General features: G+C 46.7%; 1 protein-coding gene across 1 annotated transcript in view; it reads right to left on the bottom strand.

Annotated features, from left to right (window-relative positions):
• LOC119174137 (uncharacterized) overlaps nucleotides 1-14,970 on the bottom strand; it is a 149,451-nt gene that overhangs the window by 25,242 nt on the left and 109,239 nt on the right. The window lies entirely within an intron of this gene.

The raw sequence follows: 14,970 nt of genomic DNA, 5'->3' as shown, positions 1-14,970 counted from the left end.
GACCCACACCAACTACCCAGAACGCATAACCACCCCCTTGAAAATGAAGCAAATATTTGGTAACGTCAGCATGTTTCCTCATATATAACAAAGGGATCCTACGAGGGGAGTATACTAAGTCACTTTAACAGACATATTGTGCCCCGAATCTCGTTTGCTAGCAGTAGACTGGAAAGGCTTGTCAAGGTTACGTATTTTAACGCTCTTCCTTATGCCTGTTCATCCATGGTAGTTTGCGTCCACAAATTTTTATGTAACAAAGTCGTTATTCACGTTTCAAAAGCTTTCTAGTAGCTTTAGTTTGTTTCTTAGGCACAATTTTAGTGAATATATTGAAAGTCTCATTAACCTTTTCAAACCACAGAGCCGTGTTTCCCTTTCAACTAAACATAAAATGCATCATATTCATAAATATAGCACGCTATTCAAATAACTTGCCTCTTTCACTGGTGTTGTAGAAATTCGCATTCAAGAAACACCCGAGAGTTACTCTTGAAAATCGCCAATAGAAATCTTGAAATCTTATAGAAATTTACCTTAACGTTAACGAACCTCAAAAGGGATAATGTATACCATCAATAAGAGTTTGAGCATGAACCCTTTCCGGTGCAGTAGAGCTCTGATGTTTTGACACTAGACTGGTTCATTATTGGCAATTTTACTTGTTGTCTATTGAACTTTCTGATGTATGACGACGCCGTTGTTTTTTATATATGTACCTCTGTATTTCGTGGCATGGAATGGAGCAAGTTAACTCATACGAGGTAGATATGGTCAATATAGACATCAACAACACACAGGTGCGGAAACATTGAGGGGTAAAAAGTAGGATTGTTGAGTGAAAAACGACAATTTTTATTCTGAATTTACCCGCATTTTCTGATACCTATGATGTTCTTTAACAGTTCACTAAAATTGAAGCGTGCTTTTTTTTTCGGTGACTAAGAGCAATACAAGGTATTGACATAACCAACAAACAAATACCATTGCCTATAATTGCTTATTTTAAGCAAAGCTTTTTTTTTTCAATCATTGCCGCGGTTTTTGTATAGGTAACCAATATTTACCTCAAGATAGGCAATGTTCTTTATTTGCTATGTGCTCCTTGGTAGGCTATATGTTTTTCAGTAGGTTCATGTTCTTGAACAATGCGACCGAATGCATTTGCGCGGACAATGTAACTAAACAGAGAGAACAAGCAACAGTGTTCAAAAGCGCAATATTTGTTTCTTTATTTTTTGTTTGCTTAGACATCTCCCCAACATCCCTCAATTGTCAGTAAAATAACACAACATCCATGCATACGGAAGTCAATCTTGTGATTTGAATTGTTTAAAACGAATCAAAATCGTTCACTGTGTGGTTGAAATATCTGCCGTTTTCGACAGAAAATCCGCCCGGCCACAAACGTATTGAGCTCTTCATATGTTTTGTCAGTTTTAAAAAAGCGAAAGTAAGCGTTACATACGAACACAATAAGTTATTGCCATAAATTTGCCAATACGTTCCTTTCGTTTGGATCAAGTTTTGTGAGGCGATGTAAAAGAAGCAGGAATAATGGCACAGAGCCTTCATAAAATTATCTGATGTAGTTCACGATATCAGTGATAAGTGAAAGCTGCTATTATCGTACTTATTCCTAGATGCTGAACTTCTGATGCTTGCCGCCACCTCTTATTTTCATAACAAAATAAACAGCTTTTTTTTATTCTGTCTTCAAAACTCTGCCTTCGCACGTCGTGCTTCCATGGAATCGGCAAAAGTGGCTGGCAAGGGACTGCGCTGATTTAAGGCCTCTCACTTCGATCATTGCAATGAATTTTACTTGCCCTTTCCGTGCATGTGCACGTTTGAACTACCACGAAGGACCAGCACTGCTATTCCCTTATTCGCACACGACGCGCAATCAAGGGTTCCTCGCGGGGGATCATCCAGGTCGTATCCTGTACGATGAAAGCACACCCCGTGATACAAGGGTGAACAGTAGATATCGCACGGCCATTCTCGGCATGCCGGCCTCACATACGAGTGGCAGCGATGTAGACGTCAACGTCAACACGCACGTTTCTCGACCGTCGAGCTTCTCCAGCTCTGTTCTGCTCTCCCACGGTCGTGAACCTGCATTCTCTTGAGGGCTGCGTTTTCGAATACACTGGCTCAGGCTGCCTGAACGCACTTCTTTTGGTTGCACTCGGCGTGTGTGCCAACCACAATGACGGATTCTCTGGCTTCACTGAGAGGGTGAAAGCCCTTCGCCTTTTTTTTCTCTTTTTTTATTTTTGAGGTACGTCTCGTGTTCAACCAAAGCCCGCTGTAACAGAGACACCATTAAGCTCAGCCGCGGCAATAAACAACGATATGCCTGATTGCTGAAGAAAGGTGTGCGGCTGCCTTCAGCTAATAACAAAAAAAGTTACACTTGATTGGATTAAAAAAGGTTGTCTCAACGCCTCGTCAGCAGTATTACGACAGCCAGTGCCGACAAAGATGGCTCGAAAGATTTGCGCACTCGCATAAACGGAGGTGAAAGTAAAGATGAAGTGTTCTGAAAGCAAAGGGCTATTCGCTCGTGGCTCTAGAAACAGCGCAAAAGTGGGGCATTCACAAGGCATCAGAAGGATATCAATCAATACTCAGGTAAAGTTCCAAGAAGTCGCGTTGCAATTCAAAGCAAGGGCAATACGAAACAGTAACGCTATCCCACAGGTGCAAGCACTTAGCAAGGCTACCTGGCTTTTAAATTGGGTCATGATACGAACTGCGCCGAACGAGAATTATGCGAACAGCGCATTCAGGCGGCATGCCGTACGCGGTTACGCTGCAAAGGGGTGCCTGTTGAGACGTACAAGTAAACTATGAGCAATCGCAGATATTATCACAAGAAAACAGGAAACCAGGGTTATAATACGTTATCGCAGGTTTTGTGCGTGCTGTGCCTACCTTGTTTATCAAACTTTGCTGTTTTTTTCTAATTTCTCCTTTCTAAATTCTGTCTGTTTCTCAGTGCTCTGCATGGTACTTGCGTCGCATTTTAAAAATCTGAAAACAGCATGGTATGCTTTCGAGTTCTTTTCTTGGCTGTTCCCAATTTAACGCTAATCTGTGGTTTCAGTGCTCAGCTGCTGTCCCAAAGGTCGAAGGTACGATCCTCACCGCGGAGGTCGCATTTCAATGGGGCGAAGTGCTAGAGGTTCATGAAGGGTGTGATATCAAGGACCCTTAACGAAAAAACATAACTTTTGGAGGCCTCCACAACGGCACGCCTCGGCATTATAACATTGTTCAAGCACAAAAATTCTGGATATTATTATTATTATTAGTAGTAGTAGTAGTAGTAGTAGTAGTAGTAGTAGTAGTAGTAGTAGTAGTAGCAGTAGTAGTAGTAGTAGTAATATATCTTTGCCAGCATTGTTATCCTTGATGCTATTGTTGTTTCGCACCCTGGGATTAAGGAATAATGCGCCATTTATAGGTTAGCCCTATTAACTTATTCACTATATCTCAGGCAATAACAAAACACACATGCGGGTTTCTATTGGTCGAGAGATTCACAAGCATTTCTTAACTAAAATCGTCTTAAAATGCACTACCCACTTACAGTGCAAATAGACGATTCCATGGAGTGTTTCCAAAAGACTGCATGATTTAGGCATCTGATCGCGCTTGTTCGTGTTTTTACTTTAGAACACTCCACTATTGGTCTCCGCATTATATACCAGCATTCTTTTGCTCTTCTCTCTGTTTGACTCGAGAAAGTGTCAGAATGCCTAACAGGTGTAATTGTATTTTTATGAAATATTTGTACAGTAACAGGAGCATCTTATTTCTTAGGTTAGCGCTGTTTCAATTTCGCTCGGTGTCCACATTACCGATGCCCTTTTCGGCGGTCGTACCGGATCATTATTTCTCTCCGAACATGGTGGGTATACTTTATCAAAATTCAAATTATTATCGCCCTCTTTGAGACTACTCGTTGGTTGCACAACTTGCATCAAGCGTGCATTGAGACAATTGAGCTAATTTATAGTATTATGACGCGCATTGTACACAGATTACTGGCCACTAAGGTATGACGTGGCGCTGTAAAGGCCGCAGCACCGGACCACCAATTAGGAAAAACCCTGCGCTCCGTCTCATTGTCTCCGAAATGGACCCACGCAAGCTCGCGCTCGGCGTAACTCGGGAAATGAAAATGAAGCGGAAATGAGTGAAACACTCCGCGTAACATTGGTACGTGTACAGTTCGATGAAAACTCGTTGCCTGCCCACGAACAGAGGACGCGAGGCCGTTCCAGAAAGCGGCCCCCAAGGACGATGACCACGCGCTATGGACAGCTGGGGCAATCTATCCAGGGACAGCACGGTTTTGGCTGTAGGTTTGGCCGGGGTATTTTACGCTAGCGCCGGACGTGCACTCCAGCTTGTAACAATATTTAACGCGCCACTAGAGTCACTATCTTTTGGCAAGTAAAGTTAAGGTTGAAAGCAAGAATGCCCCCCCCCCCCTACCCATGCAATGTATCTCGATTTACTGCTAAGTTAAGGGCACCTCGTCATATATCGCCACACGTAAACGCGAACACATTGGCTGTACTGTAAACTCTACACCCCATGATTTCAGCACAGCAGTGGAGTGTCAATCTTCGTGGTGTGACATTTTTCGTTATCACTGCTCTTCGAGTCATAAAGTATTCCACATCACCATTGATTTTAGTATCGACGCCTGTCTTTTCCGACACTTCGCATCAGTATTCTGACATGCAATAAAGGTTTTTCATGGAAATTTCAGATTTTTTCGCAATATGGAAATTGATGAATAAAAAATTTCAACGCTATTATACAAATAATACCCTGGATAGTGAAACATGGGAAACACAACGGAAGATTTCTAGGTCGCTTCGTCATCTATTGCAAGTGCTTACAAATAGCCACCAAATTTTTGCACTGATACATTGTACCTACTACCACAGAAAACAACGTGGTACAGAGGACACATGGTAGGCATATATTAAAGCCTGTGCGCTTTGTAAACTTAATGCGGATGTAAGTTCGTTGAACCTACATAATATAATGGGCAAGCAGGTAACTACTTTTACGCGTAACCTTTCCGCAGTTTTCGCGACAATTTAGATAGACGCCAATGAAATGGAACGGAATGGTAAGCTTTAATGTGTAGTGTAAGTCTATACTATGCCGAATGTAGTTAATCTAACGGCTGTTCGGTGGGTAAAACAAGCAGAAAATATAAAATATTGTGCACACGCTGAATTAACGCGAGTTCATTGAATGGCGCAGTCATAAATTCAGTCATAACGGGTCTAGGCCGCTGAATTCACGTTAAGTTTTTTTGTTTTTTTATATAATAAATTCCGTAGTCCGCCCATCAAAACGTCACACACCATCAGCCACTATTTTGTCGCCTTTTTTGTCAAGCTTTCTGGATAAATGCGAATATTATTATTGCAGGGAGTAAATCTCCGGACGCATGTGATCCGGCCGATCAAACGCCTCAGTTATGCGACTTTCCTGAAATGTAATAGCACCCAATTTACAAACGAGATAACTTTTGGGGAGCTTGCAACCTTACACAGATTTGGCAGCCAGGGCTGCACCCACTGAGTCTTCACATATCAGATGCGAAAAAGAAAACTGCGATATCGGAAACAGCACGTGTTCTTTTTATTGTCCCACTGGAATGTTTCTTGCATGTCTACATAAAATACGGGACATACAGCCTCTGTTTTCAGTTCGTAGACGTCAGGAATGACAAGAGAAGTGGAAGACGAATAGAATGATCAGAATAGAAATGGACGGAATGTGAGTGGAGTAAAGAGGTGCTGGAAGACGGGGTGCGCCAAAAAAGAACTGCGTAGTGAGCACGGAGGACTGGAGCCGATAGAGCGAGGACGTTGACTACTGATCTTGTACTACAGGCCTAAGTTCGCTGTCTGCCCACCTCGACGAGCGGTCGGCTATTTCCCAGTCGTTCAGCTGGCCGGCTGTGCAGCGAACTGCCAAGACGGCTCGTGAAGAACGAGCCAGGTCGACCCGGCTGTCGTGCGATCATCGCACGGGTCAGAAGGGCCTGGAACGTGCTTGGAGTGCCTGCCGGCTCTCGTCTCAAGCTGCCAGAGGGGAACGGTACCCGAGTCAGCGAAGGCTAGTCAGCTTAGCGCCTCACAGCTTCGTTACCGAGAGACGCAACAAGTGATGACTTCTTGACAGAGTCCGACAGCGAGCGTAAAACACCAGCTGTTTTACAGAGACGTTGATTGACGCGTTGTAAGGGACGCCAAAAGTTTTGGGTAGAGATAGGATTTATTTGTTGGGAGTTGTGTATTTCTATTCTCTTGTGTACTTTATATCTGTTTGCGTGTAATGAAGGTTCTGTTTCTGTTGCATATTCCTGTCTTCGTGTGTTCAATCTTCTTGGTTAAACAAAACAAGCCGGGCGCTTGACAACGTCGTGACAGTTTGGTGCTTCACTGCATCGAAAATGGAATGCCATGGGTTATCGGTAGCATTGGTTCTAGTGGGCTTCAGCAATTCCTGGTAACTCAGAATTCCTGTTTTTATTTATTGAAGATGTTGCAGTGCTTCGACGCATCGTTACAGAAATTAGCTCCCCGGTGTTTGGAAATCATCTGCAGCATTCAGAACGTTATAGCGACACAACTCCGGGAGCAGGCGCTTAATATTTTTTCATACAGTATAGGCAACACAACAGAAAACAATGCTGTGTTAGGCTATCACAGCACACGCAACCAGACAATCAACTGCAGTCGTGACAATTGGCGTCAACCTGTCTACGCATCTCTTTTCTATTGCATAATGGATCGTACCGATCAACGCTGTTTCATATATCCTAAGCATCCCTTCTCTATAAGTGGGCCGTTCGACGTTCCCTTCACAGCACGATTTCGCAGTGCCAGTGAAAGTGTACTGACTGCTGTGGCAATGACGTCACATCAGGAACCTCAACTGGAAGTGAGTCAGTCGGATGACTGGGAGACACGTGCAAACGTCATGCAGTGACAATCGATCAAAGCCCGACGCAACATTATCGGTATAGGCCCACCACACGTTGATGGCGCCTTGCCGACGGCGCGAGACGAGATGAAAGCCATGTTTCCTGGAAACCCCATTTTCGCCCCCTCTTGCGATTCTTTAATTTCGTCAGCGCGCGAACGTTTCGGCATCCCGATGGAATCTCGCTGGCATTCTCTGCCTGTTGTAGCCTATCCGGCTTACACCCGCGCAGATGTTGTGGCTATGTATATCCAGATGCCGTTGTCGGGGCCAGAAGGCAAGACATCAGCACTAGCGTGTCGCCAGTCATAAAAAAACGTAATGCCAAACACGTTGGCAAAGTCACGAAACACGCTCTTGATTGAATGAATTTGCGATCAGAGTGTGGATGATATAAAAGAACGACTACTAGGACGCCTGTCGGAGCCATGACGACAAGCGCCTACGTGATATTAACACGTGTAGGTTCATTGAGTCTTCTGCACGAAGGGTAACAGCAAGATTTATTTTATTTCCGGAGTACAGTATACGCTTAGGCCTACTGGGTGAAAAAAAAGTAATTTTCCCAAACTAACACAAAAGAAAAAGTATTGCACTCAGCACAATAAGTCATCTTTCTATGAGAGCAGAGAAGCACTTATTTCTGCGATATTTTACGTGAGCCAGTAAAGGTACAAAAAAGAGCGCTATTCACATTGTACCCATAATTTATGCATCTGTTCGTTCCTGCTGATGGCAACGTTTACAGCTCTTCCCGGACTGCCTCTCTGAATTAATTTTTTTCGAATGCAGGTCAGGGCGTTCATGTCTACTGTGACTGCTAAGCAACACTTCAGCTTCCCAGTACAGCGTCAAATATGTGGCAGTCGTGTTCACATTCGCTATAAATCTATGCAATCATCGTAGTTTTCATTTACTTCTTTCCCAAGTAGCTAGTCTCCTGGGCTGCGAACATCGCTACAATCCGACGTAGAGCACACCGGGATGATCACTATTTATCCTTCAGCTTGAAGGCATGAAGTTGTTGGCGTTTCAACGCGAGCAGCTCCAGGAAATAATGAATTACTTATTGATTTCAGGTAATCAAAGCCGTACATCAAGGTGGTAGTAAAATAAAGTTGCACAGTTTCATGGCCTGAGTAACCTGCCCTTAGTGACAGTATCAGTGCTTTATGGCAATCTCTGGTCCCTTCACGAATACGTTTGCCCTTTCGTGTTCCCTTTACTCAGAAAGCTACTCGCACAATAAACACAATAATACAAGCGTCAATAACATTGAGCCATACTTTTTGAACTCTGTCACCCCCTGTTCTGCCTACATTGCTCCTGCTTCCCGCACTTCTCGAGCGTATTCGCGATACTTGTTAACAGGCAGAAGGCCTTACTCAATCTCCGCCTTAAAATAATAGCGTGGCACAAAAGAATAGCAGGATAAGGGAGACGAGAAGACGGGTCGAGTGCTCACTCTCAACCCTTATCACACACTCTTGTCTCTTGTTGCCCTACCTTTCTTGCACTATTCTTTCATTTTTAAGAGAACAAACCGGCCCTGCCGCTGTGGTCCAGTGGCTAAGGTACTCGGCTGCTTACCCACATGTCACGGGATGGAATTCTGGCAGCGGCGGATGCGTTTCCGATGGAGGCCGAAAGGTTGTACTTCCGTGTTCTCATATTTGGGCGCACGTTAAATATCCCAGGGCAGTCAGAATTTCCGGAGCCCTCCACTACGGCGTCTCTCATAATCATACGGTGCTTTAGGAACGTTAAACCCCACATATCAATCAATAAAAAGGACCAACCGACCCTCCCACCAAAGCATTCTGTTAACTCACTATGCGCACGCACGTTAACCGTCACTATGCCATGTTCCCGTTACGTAAATTGACTTCTTAGCTAAAAAAAATAATTAAAGCATGTACTAGAGGAGGGGGGGGGGGGGGGCACAGGCTTTTTAAACATCATTTCCCAAAAACTTCAATAAAGTAATCCTCACGTTATGCTCAATATTATTATTGAGCGTGCTTGATTTTTTTAACGTTTTCTAATGGCTCAGAAGCACATAACCAGAGAAGCTCGGAAAGGAAGTCATTAAACTACAAAAAAGTAAATGCAGAAACGGAAAGTGAGAGACACGAGATGTGCCCTGTGCCCTTTGGTATAGTTAGTTTTGCCGACTCGTGAGTACTGCGCGTTCACCTGTGCATGATCATAACACGCCCCTAATGGCACCGCGAAAAGCGTACGACCATCCAAGCGATCCATTTGGCTTGCTTGTAGCGAGAAGCGTTGTGTTAGCGGAATGCCAGCCTAACGAGCCGCGAGGCTCGGCTATTAAAAGCCTTTCCCTTCCACTCTCGCCCCAAGCATCGGTCACCTGGCTACGCCCACAGTCTTACAGGAGGCGTTGGCCGTAGTTGAGCAACAATGGATCCGTGTAATTGGCAACGATACTTTCCAGGCAGGCGTATCAGCAGTGCTCCAATTAACGCGCTGTTGTAAGCGACCCGAAATTCTTCCGCGTTCGAGGGCTTGCATAGCGAGCGCTTGAGCAAGAGGCAACAGGGGAAAAGAGAAAAGAGAGAGAGAAAATTTTAATGCGGAAAGGCAGGGAGGTTAACCAGAAAACATATCCGGTTTGCTACCCTGCACTGGGGAAAGGGTAAGGGGAAAGGGAGGAAGAGAAGCACAAACACACATACACACACTCGCACACAGTAGTGTCACAATCGTTCTACGAGGCGGGTCGCTCGCAGAAACTTCATCAGCGCCTTCGTTGCTTTCTGGCGTGAAGCTCGATCTTTCCGACATTCCAAGATTGACTGCTCAGAAAATGGCTGGTCGTCGAGGCGAGCAAACACTGCTGAGAGGGACTGTCGCTGAGAGCTGTACTGGGGGCACTGACATAAAATATGTTCAATTGTTTCGTCATTGTCGCAATGGTCGCATGTAGCGCTGTCTCTCATTCCGATGCGGCAGGCAAAAGCGTTCGTGAAAGACACCCCAAGCCACATACGGCAGAGAAGGGTCGTCTCGGATCGGGGTAGGCCAGATGGAATAGTAAGTCGTAGGCATGGGTCCAGGCGGTGAAGACGGGTGTGGAGAAAACCGGGCGTATTCCGCATAGACCTTGCGACATCCTGCGCAAGCGTATTAATCTTTGCTGCTGCGTCGCTTCTTGATAGTGGAATGGGTTCCATCACTCCATTTTCGTGAGCATTCTTAGCTGCATTGTCGGCATGCTCGTTACCGATGATGCCGCAATGGCCTGGTAACCACTGAAAAGATATGTCATGTCCTTCGTCTATTAGGTGATGGTACAGTTGTCGTATTTCGAGCGCCAATTGATCTTGAGGTCCACGACGTAGAGTATTGTGTAGACATTGGAGAGCTGGTTTCGAATCAGTAAAAATGCTCCATTTTTGTGGTGTCTCTTGGTCAATCCTGCGGAGTGCGCTGCGGAGTGCCGCGAGCTCCACGGCTGTCGATGTCGTCTTGTGTGACGTTCTGAACTGGATGGTTTCGGCTCTTGCTGGGAAGATCACAGCTCCTGCAGATCCTCCAACAGTTGTCGAGCCATCCGTGTAAAGTTTGACATGATCTTTGTATTCTTCGTGTAGCATGAGTAGAATCATCTGCTTTAAAGCTGGCGCCGAGAGCTCCGCCTTCTTGCGAATCCCCGGCACTGTCAAGCGCAGTTTTGGTCGGTCCAAGCACCAAGGAGGTGTTAGTATCCGTTCCGGAGGTGTGTAGACTGTTGGAAGGCACTCACGGAAAGTCAATACTCTCTTACAGAAGGAGGCACTCGGTCGATCTTCTGGAAGCGAAGCTAGGTGGTGGGCAGGGGCGCGAGCAAGGTGTCTAATATGAGCTCTAAGCACCTCCAAAGTAATGTGCACTGTGGCCGGATAATCTTTGGCGATTGCGATGGTTTCCGCTGTTGATGTACAGCGTGGTAATCCAAGACAAACTCTGAGTGCCTGGCCCTGGGCATTTTCTATTGTGCGTATACTGCTTTTGCAAGCGTTCGTCAGAACCGGCAAGCTATACCGCAGGTACCCCAGAAACAGCGTTTTGTACAAATGCAACATCGCGTGCACTGATGTGCCCCACGTTTTGCCTCCGAGGAACTTGAAAAGTTGTGCGATGGCCGTTAGGCGCTTCTTTAGAGTGGCCACATGGGGACTCCAGCAGAGATTTCGATCGATCGTGACCCCCAAAAACCTGTGGGTCCTGGCGTAGCAGACACTGTGTCCATTGATGGCGATGGGATATGACGTCATTGCCTTCCGCGTGAACGCGACCAGCGCCGATTTCTCAGGAGAAATCTCGAGGCCTTGTTCTCTAAGGTACGCCGATATTGAATTCGCTGCTTTCTGGAGTCTCGCACGTACCTGAGGACGTGTTACACCTGATGTCCAGGCACAAATATCATCTGCATAGAGAGATATCTGCACGGAATCTGGTATGCGTTCAACGAGACCGATCAGAACCAGGTTGAACAGTGTGGGGCTCAATACACCACCTTGAGGAACACCACGGTGTGTATAATGTTCAGAAGTCGGCCCATCATCAGTTTGCATAAACAATGATCTCATATGTAGGTAGCATTGGATCCAGCGGTACACTCGCCCACCCAAACCAACTGACTCGAGGGCGTCAAGTATGGCTTCGTGGGAAACATTGTCATATGCTCCTTTGACATCTAAAAATAGTGCGACAGATAACCGTCTGCTCATTTTCTGGTGTTGTACGTAGGTCACCAGGTCAATGACATTGTCAATGGAGCTCCGAAGACGACGAAAACCGGCCATGGCGTCTGGATATATTCTATGGCGTTCTAGGAACCACTCGAGTCTGGCAAGGATCATTCGCTCCATCAGCTTTCCTACGCAACTAGCCAGCGCTATTGGGCGGTATGATGTCAGCTCTAGAGGCGATTTTCCAGGTTTGAGAAGTGCAACCAACCGGCTTGTTTTCCACTCTCTGGGGACCGTTCCATCTCTCCAAGATTCATTGAATACTTCCAGCAAAGCACTTCGTGCTCGATCACCGAGATTGCATAATAGGCGGTATGATATGCCATCCGGCCCAGGCGATGACAATCGATTGCATGAAGCAAGAGCCACATTCAGTTCTTCCATTGAAAAAGGCAGGTCCAGGTGCGGGTCAAGGGAATGTGGCGTGTAATGAGCAGTAAGGGCTTCTGTGCAATTTGGTGGGCCCGCAATCTTCCTACAAAAATCTTCCGCTACCTCGATATCCCTTCTATTTTGGAAAAGGGCCAAGGCTTTAAACGGAAAACGTTGTTGGGGAAATGTGCGTAGGCCTCGCACGGTTCGCCATATTTGAGAAAGCGGTTTGCGAGGGTCTAGACTCGCGCAAAATTTCGCCCACCGTTGAAACTCCAGTTTGTCTATACGACGCTGGATCTTCTTTTGCATGCGCCTGGCCATCCGTAGATCTTGAATGGATTTTGTGCGTCGATATCTACGCTCCGCACGCCGACGAGTCGCACGGAGTCGCTCTAACTCCATGTCCGTTTCTGAGGGCCTTGAAGAATATGCCAGCGTGCGCATCGCACTCTGCGCTGCTTGTTTGATCGCTTGCTCAATGTCAGAGGTTAAGCCTTTTTCACAAGCGTGTTCAATGTTGGTTTTGAATGCTGATAGATCGATCTTCCGTACGGTTTTCGGCGGGTGGTCGCTAGCAAAGCCTTCGATGGTGAGATAACTGGGGATGTGATCGCTACCATGTGTCTCGATGTCTAAAAACCACTTAACACTTGTGGCGAAGCGACGTGACACGAACGTCAAGTCCAAACAGCTGCTGTACGTTGATCCTCGCAGAAATGTAGGGCTCCCGTCATTAAGTAGAGACAGTTCATGAGTCGATACAAATGAAGCCAGCCTCCGGCCCGTGGTATTGACTTTTGAACTTCCCCAGATTGGGTGGTGGGCGTTGAAGTCTCCTATAATTATCCACGGATCCGGGACGCTCGAAAGAATGTCATCCAGTCTTTGGCAATCAAAACGGGCTGAGGGAGATAAGTAGACACCTATTAATGTGAAGGTGAGGGTTTTCTGCTTCACAGTCAGGCAAACATATTGGTTCTCATCATGAGGCGACACAGGTTGAATGATGTAGGTAAGCTCCCGACGAATATACACAATGACCTTGCTGCTTTCGTTTCGGGTTTTGGACGGGATTGATTCGTAGCCAGATAGCCTGATCGGGTTTGATAATTTCGGTTCACATATTACGATGATTGGGAAAAGGTTAGAAAACACGTACTGACGAAAATCGGAAATCCGTGATCTAAGTCCTCTTGCGTTCCACTGGATGACTGATGCTTCTCTGACGTCTTTGCGGAACGATTGTTGATCTCCTGCCATGACTCTACGCGAGGGAGGCGAGGACTGGGCTCAGCGCGTCCAACACCTGTAACCCGCTTCGAGCGGTTGGAGTTCCCAGGCTTCTTAGTATGTCTGCCATGACAGCGACGAGGGATCTTAACATCGGGATGATCTGTCGATCGACCCTTGACACATCCTCAACGGAAGTAGACTCGGTGGAAGGTGTAGGGCGGCGAGGCCTCGCAGGAGGCTCCTTTGCAGGCTGTGTACGCGGAAGCGTAGGCCACTCATCCGCAGCTGTGAGCTTCTCCACTTCTTTTCGCTTCGTGCTTACTACTTCACTCGTGCTCGGAGGAAATGGGTTATGCGCAACACTCTGTCCTCCACGCCTCCGTCGGCGACTACGTCGCCGCCGTACCCTTTCAGCAGCCTCTCTGTGGGTTGAATTGTCCCTAACCATTTGTTTGATAATGGCGATTTCCTTCTTAATCCGAGGGCATTCCTTGGATGCAGCATCATGCGGACCATCACAGTTTCTGCACTTCAGACTTGTTGCCCGACATGCGTCTGCAGTGTGCGGCTCAGCGCATCGGGGGCATACTGTGGTGTTTGTACATACACTCTTGATGTGACCAATTTTCATGCAGTTATGGCACTGGAGTGGTTTAGGGACAAATGGTCGAACAGGATGTCGGAAGTGTCCCACTTTGACATGCGACGGAATGGAATCTCCTTTGAACATTATCTTTACACATCGGGTGTTTCCGAGGCGAAGTACATTCGCGATGAGAACTCCTTCGTTCGCTGGTTTTATGAGAGTTGGGAGGTCCGAGTTTGCTATGGCCAAATCAATGTCGTAGATTACTCCCGCCGTGCAGGCACCGTCCATTGGAATAACCGGTCGTACTTTGATGCCTCCCAAATCTGATACTCTGCGAAGCTTGTCTATGGCGCTGGCAGTCATTGTGTCCACAGCTAGAATATTCTTCCGCGTGTTCACCCGGATATCCTTAATGTCGTTTGGTGCTACCCCCTCAAAGTACATAGAGAGAGCTTGCCTGTTTACTGCTCGAAGGCTGATGGTGGAGTCCTCGGGCATGAAGAGGATGGTGTGCGGCCAGCATTCTCCTTTTGACTGAGACGTTAATGTCCCTGCTGGTGAAGACGACTTGATACTTCTTCTTTTGGCCTTCCTGCTTCTCACGGTCTCGAAGTCGTCATCCGACGAGTCGTCGCCAGTGGCCGAGTACAGTTCTGTGTCCTCGCTGGTGCTCGAACAGGTGCTTCGTTTCCGCGACGAGCTTGCCAAAAGTGGTCTATGGTCGGACATAGCCGCAGAAGGCTCCACGTCCACAGCCATGATGCAGTGACTATCACCGTTGGCCTCACTGGTTCTGGGCCAGGCGCGCTGATTTACCGAGGAGCTCGCCATAGCAGACCTCTGGCTGGGCGGACCAGCGGATGACTCCGCGTCCGTCGCCTTGGGGCAGGGAGCAGCGTCTCCCGTAGAAAGCGAAAAACTTGATAACAATGCTCGGAGCCGAAAGCAGAAGCGTTCTATGAAGAGACACTTCGTCCGGGAAAAGAG

The sequence above is a fragment of the Rhipicephalus microplus genome, chromosome 5 (assembly GCF_043290135.1).
Source record: "Rhipicephalus microplus isolate Deutch F79 chromosome 5, USDA_Rmic, whole genome shotgun sequence".
Lineage (NCBI taxonomy): Eukaryota > Metazoa > Arthropoda > Arachnida > Ixodida > Ixodidae > Rhipicephalus > Rhipicephalus microplus.
This window is presented reverse-complemented; position numbering and strand designations above follow the sequence as displayed.